This window comes from Podarcis raffonei, chromosome 5 (genome assembly GCF_027172205.1).
Source record: "Podarcis raffonei isolate rPodRaf1 chromosome 5, rPodRaf1.pri, whole genome shotgun sequence".
In the NCBI taxonomy this organism is placed as follows: Eukaryota; Metazoa; Chordata; class Lepidosauria; order Squamata; family Lacertidae; genus Podarcis; species Podarcis raffonei.
In genome coordinates, this window is record NC_070606.1 from 65,941,424 (window position 1) to 65,959,024 (window position 17,601).

The 17,601-nt window shown below is 44.5% G+C and overlaps 1 protein-coding gene across 1 annotated transcript in view; it reads right to left on the reverse strand.

Annotated features, from left to right (window-relative positions):
* The window catches only part of PAK2 (p21 (RAC1) activated kinase 2), a 39,953-nt gene extending 26,004 nt beyond the window's left edge, over positions 1 to 13,949 (reverse strand). Inside the window, exon 1 of the mRNA XM_053389871.1 lies at positions 13,701 to 13,949. The gene's annotated coding sequence lies outside the window, so the exon portion shown is untranslated. The remainder of the gene's footprint in view (positions 1 to 13,700) is intronic.
* Positions 13,950 to 17,601: the final 3,652 nt, after the last annotated feature.

Below are 17,601 nucleotides of genomic sequence, written 5' to 3' on the forward strand. Positions count from 1 at the left end.
CTGACTGGTTCCCTGTAACTTGGCTTCTCGCAGCGAGGGAACCGCCAGAAGGCCCTCGGCACTGGACCTCAGTGTCCGGGCAGAACGATGGGGGTGGAGACGCTCCTTCAAGTATACAGGACCAAGGCCGTTTAGGGCTTTAAAGGTCAGCACCAACACTTTGAATTGTGCTCGGAAACGTACTGGGAGCCAATGTATGTCTTTCAAGACCGGTGTTATGTGGTCACGGCGGCCGCTCCCAGTCACCAGTCTAGCTGCCGCATTCTGGATTAGTTGTAGTTTCTGGGTCACCTTTAAAGGTAGCCCCACATAGAGCGCATTGCAGTAGTCCAAGTGAGAGATAACTAGAGCATGCACCACTCTGGCGAGACAGTCTGCGGGCAGGTAGGGTCTCAGCTAGCATACCAGATGGAGCTGATAAACAGCTGACCTGGACACAGAATTGACCTGTGCCTCCATGGACAGCTGTGAGTCCAAAATGACTCCCAGGCTGTGCACCTGGTCCTTCAGGGGGACAGTTACCCCATTCAGGACCAGGGAGTCCTCCACATCTGCCCGCCTGTCCCCCAAAAACAGTACTTCTGTCTTGTCAGGATTCAACCTCAACCTGTTAGCCACCATCCATTCTCCATCCGCCTCCAGGCACTCACACAGGATCTTCACTGCCTTCACTGGTTCTGATTTGAAAGAGACGTAGAGCTGAGTATCACCCGCATACTGATGAACACTCAGCCCAAACCCCCTGATGACCTCTCCCAGTGGCTGCATGTAGATGTTGAAAAGCATGGGGGAGAGGACAGAACCCTGAAGCACCCCACAAATTCATGGATATCAATGACGCGTACTATTGAATAGACATACATAGGTTTGTCAGAGACTGTAACACTCCAACAGAGGACTTCCACCAAAAGGTAAACAAATACCAAATCACATATTTCAACAGTCTAGAAATGGGGGGGGGGGTGTTACCACAGATTCATGTAATAAACACACATTCCCAATCAGGCATTGCGACTCATACTCCCTGTTGAAGAACAGCAATGTTTAGGTCAGCAATAGAGCATCCTGGGAGCAAAATGTTCTCCCACTGATAACTGCCATGATATAAAAAGTAAAGGTAAAGGTACCCCTGCCCATACGGGCCAGTCTTGACAGACTCTGGGGTTGTACGCCCATCTCACTCAAGAGGCCGGGGGCCAGTGCTGTCCGCAGACACTTCCGGGTCACGTGGCCAGCGTGACATCACTGCTCTGGCGAGCCAGAGCCGCACACGGAAACGCCATTTACCTTCCCGCTAGTAAGCGGTCCCTATTTATCTACTTGCACCCGGGGGTGCTTTCGAACTGCTAGGTTGGCAGGCGCTGGGACCGAGCAGCGGGAGCACACCCCGCCGCAGGGATTTGAACCGCCGACCTTTCGATCGGCAAGCCCTAGGCGCTGAGGCTTTTACCCACATCGCCACCCGCGTCCCTGCCATGATATAATCATAAACTAACTCTTTTCTGTAGACAATGACTTGTTTCTCATGTATTGATAGTAATAAGAATTATTGGCAGGTACTATCACTTGCTATTTACACTTTTTTCTCCATGACCCATATGTACACATACAGTGGTACCACAGGTTAAGAACTTAATTTGTTCCAGAGGTCGGTTCTTAACCTGAGGCGCGTTTTCACTAATGGGGCCTCCTGCTGCCATTGCGCCACTGCCACGCGATTTCCGTTCTTATCCTGGGGCAAAGTTCTTAACCTGGAGCAACCACTTTCTGGTTAGTGGAGTTTGTAACCCAAAGCATCTGTTACTCAAAGCATCTGTAACCCAAGGTACCACTGTATATACATACCCCTGCAAACAATATATCATAAAGCTTGTTAGTTCATAAGGTGCTAAGAGGTTTTGCAGCAAAAAATCTTAACTAGGCAATTTTGAGACATGTTACTTCAGGAAACTTCAGTCTGGTTTCTTCTAGATGCATTGAAGGTATTCTGTCAACGATAATGTTACACGCACATGTAAAAGATCAAAAAATGTAAAATGTGAATGTGACAGAAATGTGACTGCAAATACACACATATCATGTAGCAGATACATCAAGAAGCAGTAATAAGACAATACACACAATAGGGAGCTTCAATCAATAGCAAGTCATGGTTTACCTGTGTGTAATATATGAAGTAGCATATTTTCATTAGAATATACTTCAGGAAAATTACAAGCAAGTCAAATAATCACAAGAAAGTGTTGCTGTCAATTTTCAAGGCACACAGTCCCATCCTCACCCAAGAAGATCCCTCCATGCAACCCCCATTGAATGTAGAGCACAGGCAACTCCCATTTTGTGTGTGTTCAAGGCATGTGCAACCACTGACATACATGCCATTTTCAGCCCTGTAAGGGGGTGGAATGGGCCAGGCTAATGCGCACTCTGCTGACATACACTATGAGCCGGAAGGCAACCCCTGAGCAAATGGGGAGTTGCCTGTATGTTTCTTTTGCTTTACATAGTGGATAAAGCAAGACCAGCTTGGGGGGGGGGGAGCATCCCTTATATGTTCTCTTTAGGACCACCACAACTGTTCAACAGAAGCCAGAACAAATTACAGTAGATAGAACAGCACTTCCATTTCGTATTCCAAAACGTCCCAACTTAGGTGGCTCAAGGTGGAATATAAAACCTGTTAGCATATTATACACAGAGCACTATTTCCAGCCTGCAGAATAGTTCCCATGATTCCGACAGGAGTCAATTTTAACACAATTATCTTTACTGTTGACTCAACGTAATGTCCAAGCTTCTATGACAAGATTTATCATAGCAACTCTTTATTTGGCCTATTTTGGGTTGTATCCACTGGCACAATGGGACTTCCATTTCCTCCCCTTCCCCTGTATGCCCCCAAAATCTGTTCTGGAGGGTCCCCAAGCCTAGCGAAGAAGAAAAAGCTCTGTTCTGTGGACCAAAGTCCATTGAGTCAGTCCTTTGTTGTTTGAATACAGCCCTTTGTTGTTGCTGTTATTAAACACATGAAGTTGATGCAAGTATGCAAAGCCAACAGAAACCCGTCATCTTGCAAAATACACCATCCACTATTATTCAAGCAATTGTAACTTAAACCTCTTCAGTATTTTAAGTAATAGATTAAAAGGAATTTTAAGCATACCTCCAAAATCATATTGCTATCAAGTGCCTTAACAGAATTCTACCAATGTTTCCAAGTAGTAAATGAATCATCTGGAGATTATTTAACTTATGATCTATGCTTATTTTATGCGCTTCTAAGTCTTTCATCTTTATAAAATTACTGCTTAACTCTAGAGATTTAACTGCAGATATTTTGTTGCTCATGTCTGAAAGGCACTATATTTAGAAGGCTTAAGATAAATATGAGCTAGTTACAATGGCTCCAGACACTAGATAATTAGTACTTAACCTGTATACAGTAACATAAGACTGATGTTTTGATATACAACTAGAAAGGGAAACATTATTATTACACAGTAAGAAGCAACCCAAGATGGCAATGAAAAAGAGAGGTGACTTCTCCCCAACGCTACAGCTACCAAAACGCCATAATATTTTTATGGAAATACTTAGACAAAGCTCTCAGTCATCAGTAGCAAGGGGAAAATTACTTCTACAGTACTTGTCCAAGGCCCCTGAGATGGAGCAGGATACAAATATATTATCAAAGTAGCTTTGAATGCCATTTCTGCTACTGCTACTGCATCCTGCAATACAGTGGTACCTAGGGTTACATACACTTCAGGTTACATACACTTCAGGTTACAGACTCCACTAACCCAGAAATATTACCTTGGGTTAAGAACTTTGCTTCAGAATGAGAACAGAAATTGTGCTCCGGTGGCGCGGCAGCAGCAGGAGACCCCATTAGCTAAAGTGGTGCTTCAGGTTAAGAACAGTTTCAGGTTAAGAACGGACCTCCGGAATGAATTAAGCACTTAACCTGAGGTACCACTGTAATGGCAGTACCCATGCCCAGCTGACCTACTGAGAACAGAAATCATGTTCCGGCAGCGCAGCGGCAGCGGGAGGCTCCATTAGCGGGAGGCCCCATTCGTGGTGCTTCAGGTTAAGAACAGTTTCAGGTTAAGAACGGACCTCCAGAACGAATTAAGTACTTAACCCGAGGTACAACTGTATATGCTACTAATCAGCAGGTAAAATGACACAAACATCATGCCAACATTCAGAAGTGCTTCAGAATGATGTTACCGGAGTGAAACCTAGGGCCGGTCCAATAAATTTTGCTGCCTGAGGTGAAGGACAATATGGATCCTACCCCTCCCCCACACCCCATATAAAGTGGACCCTCAGGTTACGTACCTCTCTGGATATGTAATCTTTGGGTTGCGAAAGCGGCAAACCTGGAAGTATTTTTCCAGGTTTCGCTGCTCATGCCTGCGCAGAAGTGCTCTATCACACCATGCACATGTGCAGAAGCGGCGCCTCTGGTTACAGATTTTTCGGGGTGCGCACGGACCCCTGGAACGAATTAAATCCATATCCAGAGGGTCCACTGTACCGAAGTCAACTGGACTGGTAGCTGAATCTTACTTCAGCACTGGTGACAGGTCAGCATTCTCCACCACAATGAGAGCAGCAGGCTAGCTTAGTGGGTGCAGAGCATGCCAGGTGACACTCACAGCTCTCTTCTCCTGCACTGCACTACTAACCACCCACCCCAGCAACTGTCACCGAAGAAGGCTGCCTCATGCTGTCTAATGGTAGGACTGGCTGTGATGAAGCAACAGAACTGTGTAAAAGAGAGAAAAGATGGGGAATGCTGTGGGGGGTACACTTTACAGTGGCTGGATGGTACAAGGCTGATGCTTCTTTAAAACATACCCACATCCAGCTACTTCCATAGCAGAATGGCATTAACATAGATTTTTACAATATGTTTAAATAAAAATAAAGCACAGAGATGTTGATACAGAAGCAAAAGAGTTAATGTTAAAAAGCACAAGTGGATGTAAGGGAAGAAATTGTCTATGCTTCCTGCTTAATAGTAGCTATTTCAGGAGGGTGTCTATTGCAGGCGGTTGTGAAATAATTTCCCTGGTTTCAGGTTTCTTCTTGCCTGTGGCTTCCTCTGAAGCATACAGTAGCAGTCATTCTTGAAGTAGCACTTGTGACTAAATCAGCTACTGATGATTAAACTATTGTGCCCTATTTAATTTCACATAATAGGTTGCCATGTCAGTCAACTGATTGGTCAAATATTGTCAACTGATCAGCTGCTATCTGATTGTGGTCAAATATTCCAAGACTGTCACAAAGTAGAGGGCAGCTTATTATTCTTTAAAAAGAATAAGTATGCTGTCATTTGTTAGCAAGGGAAGGAGTGAAGACAGCTTTAGCCCCAGCCCTGCAGCAGTGGGGGAAACCCAGTAACGCAGAAGAGCATCTCCATCTGCTATAACTGTAGGCATCTCTAAAATGGAACACAAGCATGCATCAGTTGCAGAGGTCCCTGCCTAGGCAGTAGATAGTCAGACTAGGACCAAAGGTACCCAGGTTGAATTCCTTCTTCAGCTATGAGGTTTACTAGCTGAAATGAAGCCGGTCACATACACTCAGTCCAACCTACCTCAGAATTGATGCAAAGATCAAATGGGTGAAGGGCAAGGAGAAATGTATATTACACTGAGCACCTGGAATTGGGCGAGGAAAGGACCCATTTAAAATGTAATAAAACTAAGAATGAGAGTCAGTGTGGTGCAATGGTTAGAATGTTGGACTAGGCCCTGGGAGACCAGGGTTCAAATCCAAACTCAACTCTGAAGCTCTCTGGCTGACTTTGAGCATGTCACTGTCTCTCAGGCTAATGTACCTCATGGCATAGTTGTGAGGATAAAATGAAGAGGGAGAGAATCATGTGTGCCACCTTGAGTTCCTTGGAGGAAAGGTAGGATATAAATGTATAAATGTCATAAACAAATACTTTATTATTTGACCAGTCAGTTAACCAAATACCTTTTGATAAGTCAAATGCCCATTACTAGGAAACAATCACTTAAAATAAGAATCTCCCAGGTATTTAATGGACTATGATCCAGCTGTGTCAAGGCTGTATGTTAATGTCACTCCAGATTGTTGATAATTATGTAATGATTTGTTGTTAAATGTTGATAGAAAATGGTTAAAAATAACACCTTTGTTTTAAACTTGATTGTAAGTTGCCTGGAAACAATCCAGCATTGTTTCTGATTAAATAATAAATATAGTAACATCAACATTACATGGCAATGCCACACCAATAGTCACCTAATCTCACTGAGATATAGGGGCAGTTCAGATTAATTATTTTAAAATTATTTTACCAATTTACTTCATCATGTCTCCCAATCACAAATTACAGACATGCTATTAAACTTCCAAAGAACTCAAGTTACTTCCATCCCTAATTTACTAGCAAGAAATTAAGGCAATTAGACACTGGTGCATATCTTGTTCAACAACATACTTAACCAGTACAACAAAATAAACCATTATCACAATAATTCAGGGGGTGGGAGGGAAGAGGTGGGTCTTCAGCAGACAATCCAGTCTCAAAGATTAGAAACCAGTGTCATAAAGAATCAATGCATGATAACCAACCAATCTTTTTCACAGCATCAACAAGGCAATTATAAAATAAGCAGGTATGGTGCCATAGACCACAGAAGATATAAAAACAAATTCAGTATGGAAATGATTACAAGCAAGCAACAGTAGGTAATCCTGTAAAGGTTATACAGGAGAGTATGCCATCACCTGTTCTATTCACACATTTTGGGCAATTATCTAACTGTTGCAATCTGTTTGCACAACAGACTTGTGATTGCACAAAGTGGATTTTGTTTTTCCTTCCTCCCCTCTACCTCTTCATGCCACCAAATCTGCCCTAGAGAGTTGAGGGCTCTCTGGAATAGATGGGGGGGGGGCATAGGCAGAGGGAAGGAGACCTTGCGTGCACTGGCACACATTGGATATCTCGCTTTCTGTGCAGGAGAACTTACCCACTTTAACCCATATGAAACATTATGTTAAGTGAAGCAATGTGATGATCTCTTGGAGTTCTCCATCCTGCTTACTAAAGGAAGTAGCCTCTTTCCCTATGACTACGGCATGGTCTAATAATATTCACAAGAGCATTTTACAGCAGCGATATAAAAGAGCCCCTTATTTTACTATCCCCTCACTTCACTCAAAACTTACGAGCAGCACAGCACATTTTGCCTGCAAAAAGAAAAATGTGATTCACCTTCTGTTTCTACATAAATCAGACACCTAATCATTAAAGCTTTCTACACAAAAATGGGTCTTAGGCGACAGTATTTTGCTCTATTCATAAACCAATTCCATCTCCAGAATTTAGATCTAGGCCTGACAAGTGCATGAAACACAGCCAACACTGTGAATGCCTTGTTCTGAGTTCCTTAAAAGGAAGAGCAGTCGGATATGTACTTATTTTATCAGGGGTATTATTTTCTTACATAAAATAGCAAGTAAATACTAGTCCCTCTTTTAAGATCATATCACCATTAAAAAGCCCACAAGCAAATAAAATAAAGGTGACATAAAATAGAGTAAACACATTAATACAAAACAGATAGTACTAAAATTGACAAAAATGTGGAATTATTAAAACATCAAATGCCTTGACAACTGTTATTTATAAATGTAATAAATATCCAATACAGCCTGCAAGCAAGAAAAAGGCCAAGGAAGAGGACTAAAACACTGATAACGGGAAACAAACTGGATGACGGTGTATCTAATGATCTTATTTTAAAATATATATTATCCATAGAGTAAAGATTTTCAAGCTGTGTAATAGGCAATTCTGAGGTCCTCAGAGAAAATAAGTGATGGTGGACAAGTTTTGCTGGAAGAACACTTTACTATGGCTATAGGTCTCTCATCACAATACATAGTCACTGAGGTGTATTCTAGAGCATGACAATAAGACAGACTAATCAGTGCTCTCCCACCACCAGTGATGATGCACCTTACAGCATGCCACCGACTCCTCTGTAATGGGACTGAGAAAGCATGAGTAATCAGGGATAATCTCTCTCTACTACTTCTGCTGGACATCTCAGAAAAGTTGGACCATATCAGAAAGATGAGAACTGACCTGCAGTGTTCCACAAGGATCAGTATTAGCCCCAGATAATGCTCAACATCTCTATGAAGCTGCAGAAAGAAACCATCCAGAGCTTTTGAGTTAGATGCCATCAGTATGCCAAAGACATATTTAACTACCGGTAGTTATGTGTCTAGGAAGAGGCTTCATAAGTCCTGAGCTAGTTAGTGTCTAGCAGTTGTGAGTAAGTGAAACAATCAAACTGAAACTGAATCTAGACAAGGTAAAAATGATGCTACAGAGTAATTGCAATGCACAAGGGAGTTGTTATACCTATTTTAGAGGTAGTGGTATTCACCCCATTGCAACAGCTTAAGAGCCTGGGGGTGCTTTTGTCCCAATAAGCATGTACTGGCAATGGCCAGGAGTGACTTTCTTCAGCCACACTTGTTGAACTGGCTCCATTCTTTTCCAAAGCTGTGAGGTCAAGTCCTATTGATCTATGCTTTTGTAGATTCAAAGATTGGCAAGAAGCCAACTGAGTCGAAGACTCAAAGGGTATAGCCGGCTCAGAATGCCACAGTTCACCTCCTAATGTGTAAGGACGGATGAACATGTACAATTAACTGTTTTAGCAACAGCACAGCTGCCTGTGAATTTCTGGGCCCAATCCAAGGTGCCAGTGCTCATCTTTGAATCACAACACAATTTTGGTTACAGATAGGTAGCCGTGTTGGTCTGCCGTAGTTGAAACAAAATTAAAAATTTCCTTCCAGTAGCACCTTAAAGACCAACTAAGTTTGTTACTGGTGTGAGCTTTCATGTGCATGGTATCTGAAGAAGTGTGCATGCACATGAAAGCTCATACCAATAACAAACTTAGTTGGTCTCTAAGGTGCTACTGGAATGATTTTTTTTTCAAACACAATTTTGATCTATGGGTCACGGGTTGCCGACCCCTGATCTAGAGCTCACATGGAAGAAGCACATGGAGAAGAGTTTCAGACAATAACCACAGGTTCTGGGCCAGTTAATGTGGGAAAATACAGTCCTTGAGGTAGTGGAGTCATGAGCACATATGGCTTTACAGGTCAAAACTAGCACTTTGAATTGAGCCTGGAAATTATCTGGCAGTCAGTGAGTCATGCAAGAATTGGTGATATATGTTTAGACTTTAGAAACTCTCTAACCCTGTATGGAGCCCTACACATCTGCATATTGCAGAAAGCAAGATCAGCAGCAGCTAGAAACAAGGTTTCCTCTACAGTTACCTCAAAACTCTTGAATAATTTCCTGAGAGAGGTCATGAACTGTCTCTCTCGGGGGAATTCTGGAGGGATCCCAATGCTCATTTATTTCCATGGCTTTCAGCAGCCAGGATGAATATGGCCAAAGTATGCAAACTGTACTAGTAGGCTGTTGAATTTAACTGAATCTGAGTGTATATATATATATATATATATATATATATATATATATATTTCAAATGCAAAAACCTTATGCAAACTCCTTTTGTGCTTAGGAAACATTACAATAAAATGTATTAAGTAAAATGGCCAAAAGTCCAATGGTAGGCAAGTGTTGACAGGAAAATTATTATTATTTTTATTAGTTACGTTCCTAACAAAAGTGACCCAAAACAACTTACAGAAACGGTATAAACCAAATTATAAACTGATAATAACAAACACAACCAATAAAAGCCTATAAACACATCTATACAAATAAGAAAAGTCTTACAGATCCTACCCCTCTAAAAGAGGCCACAAATATCTGAGACACTTCAAATTAAGGAAGAAAAGCCCAGATTTTTAAAAAGGAAAACTTTGTTTAGCACCTAAAAACAGATAAAGATGTCACCAGGTGTTTCTCTTTGGGAAAAGCATTTCAGAAGCAGGGAGCCACCACTGAAAAGGGTCACTCTTCTGCTGCAACCATCTAGAGCAGGGGTCAGCAAGGTTTACCTCCCCTGGGCTGGTTCACTCCTGCAGAGATCGCTCCATGGGCCAGATCGCGTCTGCACAGACACGATTTCCAGCGCCGCAGAAGCAAGTCCCCGCTCCGCGCTGCAGCGCGCGGGGATTCACTGTGCAAGCGGCTCGGTTCAGGGGCAGCTCGTGGGCCATTTAAATGTCCCCCACAGGCCGCAGGTTGCTGACCCCTGATCCAGAGCTCACGTGGAAGAAGCACATGGAGAAGAGCTTCAGACAATAACCACAGGTTCTGGGCCAGTTCATGTGGGAAAATACGGTCCTTGAGGTAGTGGGGTCGTGAGCACATATGGCTTTACAGGTCAAAACTAGCACTTTGAATTGAGCCTGGAAATTATCTGTTAGTCAGTGAGTCATGCCAGAATTGGTGCTATATGTTAAGACATATATGTGCTAGGCAACAATTTGGCCACTAAATTCAGTATCAGCTGCAGTTTCCAAATACCGTATTTTTTGCACCATAACACTCACTTTTTTCCTCCTAAAAAGTAAGGGGAAATGTCTGTGCGTGTTATGGAGGGAATGCCTACGGGTGGCATGCCTACGGATTTTCCTCCTCTAAAAACTATGTGCGTGTTATGGTCGGGTGCGTGTTATAGAGCGAAAAATACGGTACCTTTCAAAGGCAGCAGCATGTATAATGCATTGCAGTAATCCAACATAGAGGTTACCAGCACATGGACAACGTAAGTTAGGTTGTCCCTTTGTCTTCTCAATGGAGAAAGTTTACTAGTATAGTGGTACCTCCGGTTACAAACTGAATCCATTCCAGAGGTCTGTTCTTAAGCCGAAACCGTTCTTAACATGAGGAACGCTTTCGCTAACAGGGCCTCCCACTGCTGCCGCACCACCGGCATACAACTTCCGCTCACATCCCAGGGCAAAGTTTGCAACAAGGAGCATCTACTTCCGGGTTAGCGGCACTCGTTACCCGAAGCATTTGTAAAGAGGATGGTACATAACACGAGGTTCTACTGTAGTAAAATGAGGCTTCGAAAAAAATATGCTCTGATTTGTCAGGGCAATCAGGAAGTTGTTAATAACATTTATGGTGCTGGATATATGTTTTCAAACCATAGCAAATGGTTCACATATATTCAGAAACTTTTTGGGGCCAAATATTCTTTTAGGAACTAATTTCTTGTCTGACTTTGCTGCCCAAATTTCTATGCCACTCTTCATCCGAGGATCACAAAGCGGTTTGCAATATAAAAATACAAAAATAAATACCAAAGTAACAAACAAAAACAATACCCCCACAGTTTAAAAGGCCATAGATCGTTTAATTACCAGTGTTTCTCAAACTTGTGTCTCCAGCTGTAGTTGGGACTACAACTCCCATCATCCCTGACCACTGGTTCTCCTAGCTAGGAATTACAGGAATTGTAGTCCAACAACAGCTGGAGACACAAATTTGAGAAACACTTAGCCAAAGGACTGGGAGAAAAGGAAATTTTTTTGCCTGGCATCTAAAGATATGTAACAAAGGAAGTGCCGCCTTGCCCTGTTCAAGCTATACCTGCTGCTGCTGCTGTTTCTCCACCCACCCTGCCACCTCTACAGCTGGCAGAGAAGTGGTGCCAGCACTGGCACTAATTCTGAGCAAGTTCTTACCAAAATCTGCAGATACCAGTGCTGCTTCTGCACCAGCAGCAGGATACTCATGGGGATGCCGGCAAGGGTGCTTCTGTTGCCTGAGGCAGCCACATCAGTCTGCCTAACGGTTGAGCCAGTTCTGCCCAACACACACTGCTAGGGTGTTCAAAATCCAGAGAAGAATACCCTTTCCATTTGATAATCTGAGAGCAAGAGCTGATATGACACTCCCATTCTCTAGTGATAGGCTTTGTAAGCAACACAACAAATTTCAGCAAATGCAATGCAAAATTATGAGCAGTGATCTTATTTTAAGAAATAGGGATACTGCAGATATTTGAATAGGGAAGAACCTCAGCAACATTGCTTTGTGTTGTCCCCGCATTCAGTCCAATACTCATCATGCCACCAAGAGGGCAACAAAGCAGGCAGAGGTAACAGAATGCAAACACACTCTCTATGGGCAGTGTGGTGTGGAGAGAATGATACTGAGAAATATGGAGGGGTCACCCGACATATCAACCTGCAAAGGCATCCTCTTTCTTCTTCATGATACTTCTCTCTGTGACTCCAAGAGGAACAGTGCAGGAACAAAAACTGGTAGTCAGCTGTTCATATAAAGCACAGCCACCTCACCTTCTTGCTCATTTACCTGCACTCTTCCTCTGAACAGTACAATGACAAAGAATACAACCCATCACTTAATACTCCCTACCATGCTAGAATACCCACAGAACAAGGGGAACTAAGCAAGAGGTGGAAGATCCAGCAGTCTTCTTTTCCCTCCTAGCACAGCATGGAAGTTTGGGGAGGTGATGTTCTTCTCTAGAAGCCTCTACTTCCCTGTTAGCCATATTTCTTTCAGCAGAGCGACAAGGAGGATTGGGCCCCATGAGGCTGCAACCACATGTTCTGCTCGCTTGTCCTATATCACACTCACTCTGGATGAGGTAGTAGGAATGATTGAGCTTGCTGGGCCAATCCTTACTACTACACAACCCAAAGAAAGATCACAGAGAATCCAAGCCAGAGGTTGGACAAATGTGCAAACAGCGAATTGCCCACTTGCACGCCTGTGTTGCTGAGAGCGACAAGAGGGGGAGAGAGCAGACAGGAAAGCGAACAGACAAGGGCAGTAGCCCAGGCTTTCTCAACCAGACAGTTAAGAGAGAAGTTCAGCGAGGAGACAGGAGGTACTACTGAGCTCTCTGATTCTTCATAGGCTCTTCCTGGGCAGTAAAACTGGTCACAGTTCTCTGTACTGGGTTTGAGAAGAGAGGGGTTGGGAAGGCAGAAGCAGGAACCGCCCCCACCCCCTCTTGCGCGACCTTTACCCCAACACCTGCTGGAAGGAGCGGGCAGGTGAATAGTTGGAGACAACAGCAGCAGCCCTGTGCCTCACCTGCGCTTGGGGTGGGTGCGGTGGGAGACGGAAAAGCTGCTCTCAAGTGCACAAGCAGGGACACCCAAGCGGCCTGGCCAAGAACTCAAGATCCCCTGTGAAGGAAGCACCAAAGGCCATGAGGAATTTGCCTGCCTGCTTCTGGGTGGAGAGAGAACTGATTAAGAAACATCCTCCTCCCGAGCCCGTTTGAAACCGCGAAAGCTCTAGGAAGGCGTCGCCCCGAACCGGTTTGCGCCTTTTCAACGTTACCGAAGATGTTCCCTGTGCAGAGGCGACCTCTGGGGCGAGCGCCCTTTGTCCGCCAGGTAATGGGGAGCTCCTCCGCGGCCTCCTCGCCCACCTGCTCGCCGCGCCGCAAAGTGCAGTAAAAAAAACAAACCCCTTTGCCTTTCTTCCTCCCCGCGGCCGCTTCTCCACCGCCCCTCGGGCACTTCCTCCTCAGAGCTGTGGTGGGAGCCTCCGGGAAGCGCAGCCTCTGGGCCTGCGGAGCTCGCTCTTCCTCATGCGAAGACGAAGCGCCAAGCGCACTCGCTCGCTCCGTCACACACACACACCACACACACTCGCCTCTCCCCCCCCCCCACTCCGCGCCTGGGTCTCCGCTCCTGCCCACCTCCGGCCAAGAGCTCCCGCAGCCTCCAGGCCGCTTCGCACGCCTCAGGCACCAGCCGAGCTCGTCGCCGCCGCCGCCGCCGCCCCGTTGGCTCGCTGGCTCGAGATCTGCAGGGCAGGGCGCGGCCTCCGACAATGGCGGGGAGGGCCCACCGGGCGGCCAGAGGAGAAGCAAGCGGAACCGCCGCGCGTGGCCACAGCCCGGGAGAGGAAGGGGCGGAGCTGGCCAGGCGGCTCCTGGCGCAGGCGGCGGCGCGAAAGGTGGGCAGGGGCCACCGAGCGGGCGTGGAAAGAACGGCGCTGAGACCACAACTCCCAGCATGCACCGGGACGCAGCGGCGCTCCGCTTCGCCCCCGGGACGCCTGTCTAGAAGCAAGTCTTTGCGCAGAGGAAAAGAAAGCTGGGAGGGGAGATGCGCTTGCCGGTGACTTGGGGGTCCTGGAGGCAGCTTGCGGTTTGGGAAGAGCAGAGTAGCGGGTCTCTTCCCTCAGAGCGTGTGTCTGTTGCTTTTAAACTGTGTTTTCTTTTTTAAAAAATACAGTATTTTTTTTTAAATACCATTTTTAATTTTTATTTATTTATACTTGCTCTTGCCCATTTTAAATTTAGGACATTGCTGGATATTGTTCAGTAAGAATTGCAGTATATTCGGTGTAATTTGTAGTAGGAACTGGTCAGTGTAGTGTTTCCGTTTGGTTCTTGGGGAAAGGGAAGTACAGTATATGGGACGAGTTGGAGAACAGCCTTTACCAAAGGTGTCATGGGCTTTGAAGACACTTGAACTCAGGACGCAAAGGAGAAACGTGCTAAGAGGAAGGCACGCTTGGCAAATCCACACCGTGATCAACTCCCACCCGGAAACCAATGTCCCCACTGTGGAAGGGCGTGTGGATCCAGAACTGGCTTCCACAGTCACTTATGGACTCATTGTTAAAACCGTCTTTATGGAAGACAATCTTACTCAGCTACGAGTGATCGCCAAAGAAGAAGAAAAAGAGGAAGCTCATTAAATTAACTAGAATTTGTGTTCATTACCTAAGTTGCAACTTGAGCTTGTTTTGTAAACTTCCCTAAAAATGTTACTAGGGAAGCAGGCAGGGGAAGCACCTCAACATCAGACTTGTAAGGAACAGCGCTTGCTGAGCAGCTGTTTTTCTTTCAGGCTCTCTCCCTTGGCACAACTCCAGGGCAGCTTTTGATGCAGGGACAACTTTATTAAACTCAACACATACAGTAGACTCCCTCTTGTGTTGACACAGATGACACCATGCCTCCTTGCTCTCACTGAATTGTCTGTATTATTATTAACTGTTCTTGCATCTGGCCCTTCCTCACAGAGCCCAGGATGGATAACAGACATAACATTAAGAACAAAGTTGAAATCATTATCTAAAAAGCAGTAATGTACTTAAAAACATTAAAACCATCGGAAATTAGTTATACCAGTACAGTACTTTCATTCTTACTAGGCACCCAAGGCTTGCACACACACAAAAAGGTCTTGAGCTGTTGCCTCTGCAAAAATGATACGGGATCTGCAGATATCCACAAACCTAGTTCTTGCCTTCTTCCATCCTCCTAGCCCTCTTGCTTCTGATCAGAGCCAGAAACCACCAAACATTCAAGCATTTCCCATGCCCTCCTTACCCATACAGTATAGCATGAAAGACTTATCTTCAAAAATGAACATTCAGTATCACCATTTTTATTTAAAATACATATATGTATCATTTTACCGTCTGTAAAGTCATTCACATCTGCTGAACGGAAAAGTATTAACCATAAAACACAGAAGCCTAAAACAATGCCAACATACCATTAAATTCCAGATAAAATCAGTGATACACTTCAAAAACAATTGCAGCACCCACAATGCCAAAGCAATTACTAAGTGATTGACTCAAACCAGACTGGAAAACAAATTAAACCCAACCCAGATCAACAGGAAAGAATTCCCCTAGTACCTGGAATACAGTCAAGGCAGTGCCAAATCAATCTCCTTTGGGAGGGAGTTCCATAGCAGGATGCAACCAGCTAAAATCTGCCCCCACAAAACAACCAAGTCAGTTTCAGTTCTGGATGAAAAACCAGATTGAAGTGGGTTTACAGTTTCATTCAAAACTCTTAGGATGGTATATGCTAAAGTGCATATGTTCATGTTTACTTAACACTTAGCAGTTCTTGTATCAATACTGAGAAAGTCATGATGGGAAAAATAAAGGCCTAAAACCCTGGCTCAGTCCACATTTGGCATGTTTCTCTGGCCGCTATCACTATATGTACTGATTTCTGCAAGCCAAACCCAAAGAAAGTTAACAATGAATCATCCTCTAGGAATCAGAAAAAGCAGTGGGCACATGCACCCCTCCCTAGTGACTATACAACATGTAACACTAAAAAAACAGAACTCATAATACTGACACTGCAGCGTCTCTTTGCTTATATAAACACCAAGGCCAGGCTGCCATAGAAAAAAACATTTGAGGGTACAAGAAATTTCCCATGGGACAAGCTCTATCTTGTATGATCAGCTAGAAAGAAAAAACAAGCAGAGAGCTTGCTTGCCCATTCAGCATTTCCAGCTCAAGGCACCAGCTAGTGCTGCCAGTGGGACTCTGCAGCAGCATATTATATTCCCCCCCCCAGTTCCTCCTTTTGTGGAAATATTTAAAAAGAAACATCCATTCCATTTTTAATATAAAAAATAAAGGGTCATAAAAATATGCTTGTTTTTATAAATTAAAAGAACACTGGTCCTTGAGAGAAATTTCATAGCTCTTTCTTGAAAAAGAACAGTCTCCTTGCGATAGATGGTATCTGTGAAATCTGAGCCTCAGCTGGACTGACCGTACACTGATGATACATCAAACTGGCTGCAAGCTAACCATCCACCCAATATAGTTATCAATATATACATAATTTAAGTCACCTTCTTCCAAACAGCCCTTTTAATGTTATCACTTTAGTACTGCAATTATGTTTGAGTGGGTGGTGGAGAGAGATGCGCAATAATTGAATGGGAGCCAGAGCAAAGAGTGCAAGCAACAGCTTTATGTCTGTCTTCCAGCTCAATACAGAAATTGATGCTGACAGCTGGAATCCTTCTATTGACCTTTCATGCTATTTACATATCCTGAGGCTTGGGCCTCTCACTTCACCTCCAGTTCCATACAACAGTTGTTATTCCGTTAAACAAAACTAGAATCACCACCAAAAGACAAAGCTATCTGCAAACCCTTAGATATCATTCCTAGATGTCCAGGGACATTCCAGTAAGTCATAGAATCATAGAGTTGGAAGAGACCACAAGGGCCATCGAGTCCAACCCCCTGCCAAGCAGGAAACACCATCAGAGCACTCCTGACATGTAGTTGTCAAGCCTCTGCTTAAAGACCTCCAAAGAAGGAGACTCCACCACACTCCTTGGCAGCAAGTGTAGCAAGTGTAGAAAATAAACTAATTTCCAGTAGGTTTCATCCTGTTAAAATAATGTACACAGTGGATAAGCCAAGCAACTTGCTTGTACACTGTACATGTATTCTCTAGACAGACTCAACACACAAATTCTGCCATTTTTCCAGGACATAAGCTATTATGTGTTGGAAAATGTGCTTGTGATGTACCGTATTTTTCGCACGATAGGACACACCGGACAATAGGATGGACCTTGTTTTAGAGGGGGGAGAACAAGGAAAAAAAATTCTCCCCCTCTCTGCCCAGTGCCCCTTCAGCGAAGCTAAAGAAGCTCCTCCTTTAGCCCCACGCACGCTCTCCCAGCTGGAGTGGTGGCGCGCGGCTAAAGAGGCTGCTGCCATAGCCGCGCTTCACCTCTCCAGCTGGGAGAGGGTCGCAGGGGGCTTCTTTAGCCCCGCGCGCGCTCTCCCGGCTGGAGTGGTGGCGT